This window comes from Mustela nivalis, assembly GCF_964662115.1.
Source record: "Mustela nivalis genome assembly, chromosome: 9".
In the NCBI taxonomy this organism is placed as follows: domain Eukaryota; kingdom Metazoa; phylum Chordata; class Mammalia; order Carnivora; family Mustelidae; genus Mustela; species Mustela nivalis.
Genome location: NC_139028.1, coordinates 94,621,293 through 94,631,996, shown reverse-complemented (window position 1 = coordinate 94,631,996; position 10,704 = coordinate 94,621,293). Strand labels below are relative to the sequence as shown.

General features: G+C 41.0%; 1 pseudogene across 1 annotated transcript; it reads left to right on the top strand.

The window, feature by feature from the left end:
• The first annotated feature begins 6,083 nt into the window (after positions 1-6,083).
• On the top strand, positions 6,084-6,749 carry LOC309840340 (frataxin, mitochondrial pseudogene; annotated as a pseudogene). The gene has a single exon. The product of its transcript is annotated as a frataxin, mitochondrial pseudogene (transcript).
• The last annotated feature ends 3,955 nt before the right edge of the window (positions 6,750-10,704 follow it).

Below are 10,704 nucleotides of genomic sequence, written 5' to 3'. Positions count from 1 at the left end.
GGTTAGATATTTTAGGTTTAATTTTTTTTTTTTTAATTTGACAGAGAGAGAGAGATCACAAGTAGGCAGAGAGGCAGGCAGAGAGAAGGGGGGAAGCAGGCTCCCTGCTGAGCAGAGAGCCCGATGTGTGGCTCGATCCCGGGAAGCTGAGATCATGACCTGAGCAGAAGGCAGAGGCTTAACCCACTGAGCCACCCAGGCGCCCTGATATTTTAGGTTTAAAGATCAACACATGATAAAATTTCTACAAAAGGAAAATATACACAAAATTCTGGAACTCACTGAAGTTTTAAAGGCAATGGCAAAGTTTTATTTCATAAACTGGATGCTAAGTGCCAAAGTGTTTACTGAATTATTAGTCTGTTATCTTACATATGTATTTTACCATTATCCTATTCACCTGAGCAATATTCAAAGAGCCGTCTTTAAAAAAAAATATTCTAGAATAAAAAATGTAGTGAAATATCAAGTATATGTTTAGATTGTTTTTCAAACTTCTTCTAAAATTTTAACTCTTTAAAAAGATCTATAAACCCATAAAAAAATTGATGAGAGATACTGATGAATGTATCAGCTCTTATACTGGCCTGAAGTTAGATACATCTCTTTTGTTTTAGTAAGTTTGTAATATACCCTAGTCCTTAGAACCAGGTCTTGGCACATCCTAGCACATTTAATACTACTCCTATATCTTTATCAGTACGCCCAACATACAAGCCAGCACCTGTGAATCAGATCAAAGTGAAAGGAATTTAGTGTTAAGTGGCAAAGTCTAGGTTTAAGGGAAGGAGAATTCAATGATCAAAATACACACAACCACAGCAACTCCTACTATTTATGGAGTACTTTTTATGGATTTGATACTGTGCCCAGTTTGAATGGCTCAGCTAAGCAACACTTTTTCCCAAGTGATGCCTGGGCCAAGCTTATGCCTTCTTGAGTGGGACTTCAGCTTTTCTGGTAGTTCTGAACAGAAAAATAATGTCATCGGTGTATTTATCAGCCAGTTGTGTGGCAGTAGCAGGTGCTTTGGAAAGAAGGGGAAATCCTTTGAGGGTGTGCGACAGAGCCTCTCCAGAAAACACCTGCCTTGTCTGATGATGGTTGCCACCGAGTTGATCAAATTAGAAAACAGGCATGTAATGAACAAGCTACCGGCAGGACCCCGATGACCTGATTAACCAGCCATAGGCTTATTCCTTATCAGAAAGCGCCCTTGCCCTCCTCCTCCTCGAGTTTTATACTCCAGGCATGCTAACTGGCTATCATTCTAATTGCACACCTGTGGTGTTTCACACCTCTGTGCCTGGGCCATGCTGCTTCCTCACCCTTGCAGATCTTTCTGTCATCCTCTTATCTGTCATTCCGCTAGTCACAGACCCACCACATTGGCTCTTCCATGGGTAAATTCCAAAAGACTCTGCAGCAGCCCCTCCAGGGTCCTGGTATTCTCAAAGCATTCTCAGATTTCTCTGAGTGGTTCTATTTCCAGACAATGACCACATGTATCGAGAAGATCCATTCCTCTCTTAAAGGAGAACTGCCCGTAAATAAAATAATACAGAAGTAAATAAAGTAAAAATAATAAAGTTTATCACTTTCTATTTCACTAATTACATGCAAGAAATAATATGTAACAACATTAAAATGCTCTTGAAGTATAATATAATTAAAATAAAGTAATAATACTTATGCAGTGGAGAGGTATTGCTCGTGAGATCCTTGACAGGGAAGCCATAAGGTCAGTATGGGCGTTACCTCCTGTCTTCATCAGCTAATTTCCTTAGCTTATTTGCAAACAATGGCAAAAAAACATTCTTATAAGAATGCTTAAAAGAAATTAATGTTATACCTCCCAACACAAAGAAATTTGGGTTAAATTAAAAAGTGAAGATTTAAATAATCTTTTGAGGGGTGCCTGGCTGGCTCAGTCAGGGGAACGTGTAACTCTTGATTTTGGAGTTGCAGGTTTGAGTCCCATCTTGGGTGTAGGGATTACTTAAAATAAATAAAAAATAATAATAATAAAAATCGGGATGTCTGGGTGGCTCAGTCAGCTAAGCATCTGCCTTCACCTCAGATCATTTTCCTAGGGTCCTGGGATCGAGTCCCACATCGGGGTCCTTGCTCAGCAGGGTGCCTGCTTCCCCTTCTGCCTGCCCGTCCCCCTGCTTGTGCTCTCTCTCTCTGCCAAATAAATAATCTTAATAATAATAATAATAATAATAATCCTTTGAGTTAAAAAACAGGTATTCTTTTTGAAATGTGATTGTCAGGTTAATTATTTTTACCCTATTTATTTAATTAATGGACTTTTGTTTCTTCACATAAATCTCTCACACTTGTTAGCTATCTATTCCATAGGAGATAGTAAACCTTTTTTTTTAATCAATGCATAAACAAGTTCTGCTTGTCAACTTACAAAGTGCATCTGGTTAGCATCCTAGAAACAGCTTAGTCTGTTGACACAAAGATGGCAAATCTTCAGCTCGTACTTATTTCATATACACCATAATATCTTACAGTGCTTTATGATTTACAATTACCTGCATACACATTATCTAATTTGAGCCTCACAGTAATTCTACCTGGTAAATATTCCCCATTTTGCAGATGGGGAAATGAAAACAAGTCACACATGTGGACTCCAACTCGACTTCTTACTCTAATTCCAATGGGCTACAGCTAGCCCAACCTTAATAATATATGTAATAAACTCATTTACAGTGCATATTATAGTACAGGATTTTAAGTACACACACATAATTCATGATTTGTGGTTGCTTTTCATTTATATACAATAGTAACATTCACATATTCGATGAATATGTACAAAAATCACTGAAGACAATGAAACAAATTCATGTCTTGGGAAGGTTGAAGAAAATCAACAAAGACAGTAATACGCAGAATTTTAACTAACAATTTATCTTTCATCTCTCTGGTTACATTCAATAACCTGGAAGTTATACCAGTATTTACCTACTTATTAAATTTCACTTTTAAAAAAAACTGTTGGAATAATTTAGCTTGTTTGATTTTAGTTTATTTACTAATAAATTCATTTAGCAGGTTAAGCCATATGGAATTGCCAGCATTCTAGTATTTTTTACCTAGAAAAAACAGTAATTTCAGACGGTTCAATTTCATGTTTGTATAAAGTAGGATAGAACAGCAATATTTTCTGTCTCTCCAGTCAGCAAACAGATGACATCAAATTTGATGAGAGGCCATCCAGCCTAAGACAGACTGGCAATTTCCTGAAATAGTCAGCATGCTATGAGTAATAAATCACACATTTAGCATTATTTAATGCAATCTGAAGGAAAATTTCTGAGCTTTTTTGGCCTGGCTTACCTCCATGTACCACCATAGGAACATGGGTATCATGACAGAGAGAGAACCACAAGGCTGTCAAATCTGTTGCAAAAATAGCAATATTTGGGGAGTATTTCCAATTATATAAGTCAATGGCAGCTGACTCAATAAATTGTTTTCACCCTTGTGTGTATTTTATAATGTCTTCAAAGAATATAAAAATAATGCTTAAGGAAATTGTTTGGATCCATTGGGTTGAGATCCAGGCATGCACTTTTATAAATGTCTTAAGTTATTTTGATACATGCCATAGGTTAGACGCCACAGCAATAAATGCCAATTGAAAAAGATAAATGCTGAAAATAATTCATTCACACAGGCACCCCCAGTCTGCTATTGTCTGTAAATATAATTTATGTGGAAAGCTGAAGAGCGACCTGTCGGCACATATTGGAAGATCCTTGTTAGAGGGCAATATTCAGATAAAAGCAGAAAATACCAGTGTATTACAAAGCTATTTTTACATATCCAGATCCATAGTTTTCTAAGCCAGAAGCTGCAGCTGGGAGACAAGAAAGCACTCACTGCCACTCACTTCCATTCAGAATGGACCATCTCTAATATAACCCAGTCTGTATCTCTGCTGAGGTCAATGACACTATATCATCCTTCTTGAGTTATTTAGTTAGGATGCTATAACCAACTACCACAAATCAGTGGCTTAAAGCAATACAAACTTATCCTTTTATAGTTCCAGTTAGATGTCAAAAATCAAACTGTTGGCAGGGCTGCATCCCCTCCAAAGCTTCTGAAGTAAATCTGTTTCCTTACTTCTTCAAGCTTCTAGAACTGCATTCCCTGTATTCCTTGGCTTAGGACCCCTTCCTCCACCTGGGAAGCCAGAAGTGCAGTCACATACACACCTGTCTCTTCATCTCTTCTGTAGTCAAAGTAGTCAAATCTGCAGGTCTCTTATAAGAATAGATCTCAGTTAGTGCCCCCCCCCCCCAGATAATTCAGGATAATCTCATCTGAGAGTTTTTAACTTAATCACATATGAGAAGTCCCTTTTGTTCACAGATTCCGGGGATTAGGTCCTGGATATCTGTGGTATCTATGGAAAGACAGATGTTATGGATATCTATACAGTCTACCTCACTTCTCAACACAACTTTCCAGCAACCACTGATAATAGATGGAGTCTGGCTGGTGCTATGAAGCCTCATTTCCTGAGATGAAGTCTCTTTGGATTCTGAGTATGCAATTTTAGGATTCTAAATTCTCTCATCCAAAATCCTCATTTTACAGACTGTAAAACTGAAATCTCCCAAAGGCTTGCATAAGGTGTCTTGGATGGCAGATCTTCCTGGTGGCAAAGATATGACTAGAGCCAATGCTTCCTAATAGTGACACCAATGTTCAGTCTGTCATCATCCAATGACCTGATAAACGGGTACTTGAAAGGCAGCAGGATGTGGAGAGCTCGATTCACTGTGATGAGCTTGCTCTCTGCCAAGCCCCGAGAGAGGGAAAGGGCTCCTGTTGCTTGCTCCAGGCCTCCATGAAAATCCTGGTATCCTGAAATGGGTAAGGCTTTGCACAGGATTTAGAAAAGCCAATCAATTCTAGGTTGCTCTAGTAGGGAGTAAGCTTAAAGTCACAAAAGATATCTATTTGTAGTTTTCTTATAAACTTATGTTAACTGTTTTCCATATGCATCTTTGAAGAATGATTTGCTACAGCACAAAGAGGTAAGAGAGAGAGGAAGAGAGGCTTCCTTAGGTGGACGACAACGAGGCCTATCTAGACAACTTTTTCTTCCTCTTGAAAAATACAGGGCAGCATTTGTGATATGGTGGGGATTGACTCTGGAAGCTGTCTGCAGAATTTGCCCATCCAGTAGGATATGACCATGACATGGACACTGACAGCCTGGTATGGAATTTATGCCTCTTATATTAACTAGGTTAACAGATACCTCCCTGATAATAGCTTAACCCATAAGAATACGACATGCCTATCTGACAAGACCTCTGGAGGCAGAAATCCCAGGGTTGATTCCAGAATGAGTGATAGCGTTAAGGCCCCAAAACTTTCCATGTGTTAGCACCACCATCCTCAGCATGCAGGTGTCTATCTGCAGACCGACTACCTCACGGACCCCACGTTGCTGCCACAGACTCAGTCATTGAGTCTTTTTTTTTTTTTAGAACTTTTTTTTCTTAAGATTTTTATTTATTTATTTGACGGACAGAGATCACAAGTAAGCAGAGAGGCAGGCAGAGAGAGAGAGAGAGGAGGAGGAAGCAGGCTCCCCGCTGAGCAGAGAGCCCAATGCGGGGCTGGATCCCAGGACCCTGAGACCATGACCTGAGCCGAAAGCAGAGGCTTTAGCCCACTGAGCCACCTAGGTGCCCCTCAGTCATTGAGTCTTAACACAACAGCACCCAGAGCAGGAATGTGGTTGGGTAAGGAATCCAGAGAATGACGTATATTCTTGTGTCTCTTTTCTCTCAGGGAAGCAAAACTTCCCTAGAAGTCGCCAAAAGACTTCTCCTGACATCCTAGTGGCCCTAAGTAGGTGAAAAGCTTTCTAAAGATCATTCATTCATATGGGCGAACTAAATTGCTATGACTGCCTAGAGCAACTATTTCATCCCTGTGCCTAAGCCCACTAGCACATAAAGAGCCAAAAAGGGTTTCTGTAATGAAAAGAAAACCAGGAAATATTGTTGGTCAGGCCAAAATAAAGTGCCTGCTGCCACATGCGTGGACAGGCCACACAGAGCTGTTTTCTTACACATTCAGTATGTATTACAGAACTCTGTGTAGTCCCTGGAGTCCGAGGGTGGTATAGGTGCACACTGCCCCACCCGGCACCTCCTGGGCTCAGCCCTGACCCTCGCTGGGGCCCCGGGGGCGAGGAGGGAACACCCAGCCCTAGGGTAACCGCTGGTGCCCATGAGTTGGGACCCAGCCACACTCCTCCAAGCCTCCACCACCTCAACCAGAAGGTGAATGTCAGAAAGCAGGGTGTTTGATGACTCTGAGGAGAGTGGGAACTTTGGGCGAGCCTGACAGTCTAGATGAGACCACCTATGAAAGCTGGCAGAGAAGACACCAGACTCCCTAGCAGAGTTTGTTGAAGACCTCGCAGACAAACCTTACTCATTCTAAGTCTATGATGTCTCATGTGGGAGTGGTGTTTTAACAGTTATGCTAGGTGGAGATCTAGGAAGCTATGTGATCAACATGCAGACCCCAAACAAGCAAATCTGGTTGTCTTCACACTGCAGTGGGCCCAAGGCCTCTGACTGGACTAGGAAGAACTGGGTATTCCCCCCCACAGGGTGCTGGCCACAGGGCTAACAAAGGCCTTACAAGCCAGATTAGACCTATCTTCTCTGGCCTATTCTGAAAAAGGCACTTGATGCCCCACCCAATTCCAAAGACAATAGAAGCTCTAAAGTCAAGACCCCAGATTCATTCTGTAGCTGCGTATCTGGTTTTTTCTATTCCTACTTGAAAAGACAACTGCATGGACTGTAACAGCTTTGAAAAAATGTGTTGCTTCCTACCCTCCCCCAAGTTGAAGTTTTTAATTTCCATAGTTTTAGATTTATTGTCTGATTTCCTTCCTCACAGGTCATCCCTTCTCTTTTATAATGCCCATATACTCATACATTTCTATATAACCTTACAACAAAGAAAAATAAGAAGGAAATATTCCAGGAGGAGAAGTGCCTTGATTTCACTATTCTTTGAAGGGCTTAACTGCATAAAACCACAGTTAAAAGTGCCTGGCTGACCTCCCCTTTCTGTTTCCAAATGTAACTCATTAAAGAGTTGCCTATATATGTTAAAAAAAAGAAAAAATCTATGGGCATGGAGGAAGCCACTATAAGGTCTAAAAGACCTACAATATGGTATGATAAAACCTAATTATTAGGGTTAACGCATGCCCTGGTTGGCCTGGGACAGTTCCAGTATAACCTGTGGCCCTCTGTAAGTATGAATTTTATCCAGTTTTACTTTCAAAAGTGTTCTGATTTGGACAATAAATTATTTGATCCCTTACCTAGTACATCTTTCATGACACAGTATATTTACACATAAACAATGTAAACAATGTAAACTTTTGACTACAAGTTATGAAACGCATCTCAAACTAGCTTAGGAAGAAAAGGAGAATTCATTGGCTTCTGTGAACAAAAATTTCCAAAAATAATTGGCTTCAAGAGTTGTATCTTGGAAGCCCATGTCCTTTTCTCTTGATCAATGAATTTAGCTTCAGGTATAAAGAACAATCACCTGTGACAGCCCTTTTGTCACAATCTACCAGCAACACCAGTTGAGAGATGTAGTCATGTTAAAGGTCTAATTTTTTTTTTTTAAGATTTTTATTTATTTATTTGAGAGAAAGAGATAGCACAAGCAGGCAGAGGGTTAGAGGAAGAGGGAGAAACAGACTCACTGCTGAGCAGAAGTCCAACTGTGGGGTTTGATCCCAGGACTCTGGAATGATGATGATACCTGAGCCAAAGGCAGATGCTTAACCGACTGAGCTACCAGGTGCCCTGTTATCATGTTAAAAGGTCTAGCAGAAGATTCTCATGGAGGATTCTGGTTGGCCTGAACTCAGCGACATGTGCATTTCTAAACCCACCAATAGTTTCAGGAAGATAATGTAGTTTTAGACTTCAACCCATAGACTGGATTCTATGTCCTCCCCTGTGTTTGGGGCAGATTTTATGAAGTTAAAGGCCTTAGCTTTGCTGAAACATATGGAACAGCTTCCTCAGAGGAAAATCAGTTCTGTTATCAGAGAGTTGGAGAAGAGGAAGCTAAATAAAACAGATGTTCATTACCTATGGGGACAATTCTTTGGCTAAATCTTTCAGAAGATGCATGAGATGGTCTGCTTTTACTATTGCAACAGAGCATTTGTCTTCCAGCTCAGCAATAGGCCCTCTATTTGTTAAAAATTCATTATATTCATAACAATAAGAACAGAGAAGGAAGAAACAGGCCTTCAACTGTTTAAACAGTCCTTTCCTGCAATAAAGCTTACTTTGGTTCACAGTATCCTACATGGCTACAGCTTATAATTACAAGAACTGAAAGTGCACAGAAAAGATGAACCAAAACTGTAACATACAGAAGCAGTACAAATTGTTCTACTTCAAATGAGCCCCCCCACCACCCCACCCCACTTTTTCTGCCTGAGTACTATTCATAGCATGACAGGGGTATGTGGCTAAGGCACATGTAGAGTGTTGGCCGCTCCAATATGAAGTGGTCATGTGTGTGTTCAGTAGCCCCACTTCCCCTTTCCATTTTGCATTGCCTGAAATCAATTAAAACATCAAGCAAGACTAATGACATCATACATCAACAATAGGATATAAAAAGGTTTATTACTCACATACTAGGATCCCCCCACCCCCGGTAGAACAGGGTAAGCACCCAAGCCAGCTGGGAGCAGCTTGAGAAAAGGGAGAGACAAGTGGTTTTGATATTTATTTTGCTTTAGAGGCAGGAAGAGGGGTGCTCTGCTAGTGCCCAGAAGTTTGTATGATTTGATCCTGCTTTTATAGTGACTTGCTCAAATGTGGGGCAAAGGGAAAGGGGGAGGGTGGTACTTCAAAACTGTCAGTGGTCAAACATCAAAACCGGAGGCAGCAGACTCATTATAGCCTTGTGTCAGAACCCCAGCTCTGCCCTTCACTAGCTGCACGGCCTTAAGTGACTTCAGTTTTCTAGGTTCGCTTCTATTTTGAGGGAAGACCATCATACTTACCTTGTACGGTCACTGTAAGGATGGAATGAGTAACACTAGAGGGCTTAAGACTACACCTGACTCACAGTAAATGTAGCTCATATTATTTTTCCTTCCTCCTGTGCATAATCTTCTTTATGCTCTAGACAGTATGGTCTAGGAGGCTGCTCTTGATCTTCTTTCCACAGGAAATAAATACATTCATTCATAAACACATATAATATACAATATATGTGTGTGTGTGTTGCACGTGTGTGTGTGGGTGTGTGTGTGTGTGTGTGTGAAATACACACACAAATACACATATAATCAAAGGTATGTTTGTTTATAACAAGAGAATGCCAAGGGACACCTGGGTGGCTCAGTTGGCTAAGCATCTACCCTCAGCTCAGGTCATGAACCCAGAGTCCTGGGATCAAGCCCTACATCAGGCTCCCTGCTCAGTGGAGAGTAGGCTTCTCCCTCTACTCCTTCTCCTGCTCATGCTTGCTTTCTTTCTCAAATAAATACATAAATAAATAAATCTTTTTTAAAAGAAGGAGGAAGATTAAGCCAAGATTATGAATGGCTAAAAGTGGGAATTTAAACCATCCGAAAGGCCACAAAGGACAAGTTGGTAGCAATGGCTTCAGTTCAACCTCCATAGACATCCATCTACTTCATATATGCTAAGTGTACCGTATCTTATCCAGAATGATGTCAAGGCAGATTCTTCTTCTGTGAAGAAGCTGACAGATGGACGTAGAAGGTATGCTCCAAGAATGTAACCAAGATGGCCTTAATCTTTCCCCCAGGATGACCAAACTTTAGACAGGCTTCTTCCTACCTCTAAGTCCCTCACTTCCCTTTCCTTACAGCACTTACTTTAGAAAAACTTCTGAATTTCTTTTCTACTCCTTTGAAATGTATATAAATAGCTTCCAAGTTCTTGTCAGTTTTACAACCCCAGAAATGCCTTTCTCAAGAATGTGTAAACCATCTCTTTAAAATATAGTCATCACTGACGAGAGCACTCCTATCTCCCAGTTTCCATGGGGGGGGTGGTGAGACCTTTGCTTCAACTGGTAAAACTACTCTGTGTCATGAAAATATAAGAAAGTTTAGTTTTCCTGTGGATAAGGACAGTCAACAAACATAGATAGCGTATGGGGTGCTGAGTGGCTCAGTGGGTTAAGCCTCTGCCTTCAGCTCAGGTCATGATCTCAGGATCCTGGGATTGAGCCCTGCATCGGGCTCTCTGCTCAGCAGGGAGCCTGCTTCCCTCCTTCTCTCTCTGCCTGCCTCTCTGTCTACTTGTGATCTCTCTCTCTCTCTCTCTGTCAAATAAATAAATAAAACCATAGATGGCCTATGATCCCCTCCATCTCAGCTCTTACAAACTCTCTAGCACTTTGTTTCAGTCAAGCTGAGCTCCTATGTGTTCTTATCCTCTCTCTCCTACTACAATAGTCATGAATAAGGTCTTCCTTATCAGTTAATCTTTGTCAATTTTAGGTGCCTGGGTGGCTCAGTGGGTTGAGTCACTGCCTTCAGCTCAGGTCATGATCTCAGGGTTCTGGGATCAAGCCCAGCATTGGGCTCTCGGCTCAGCGGGGAGCCTGCTTTCC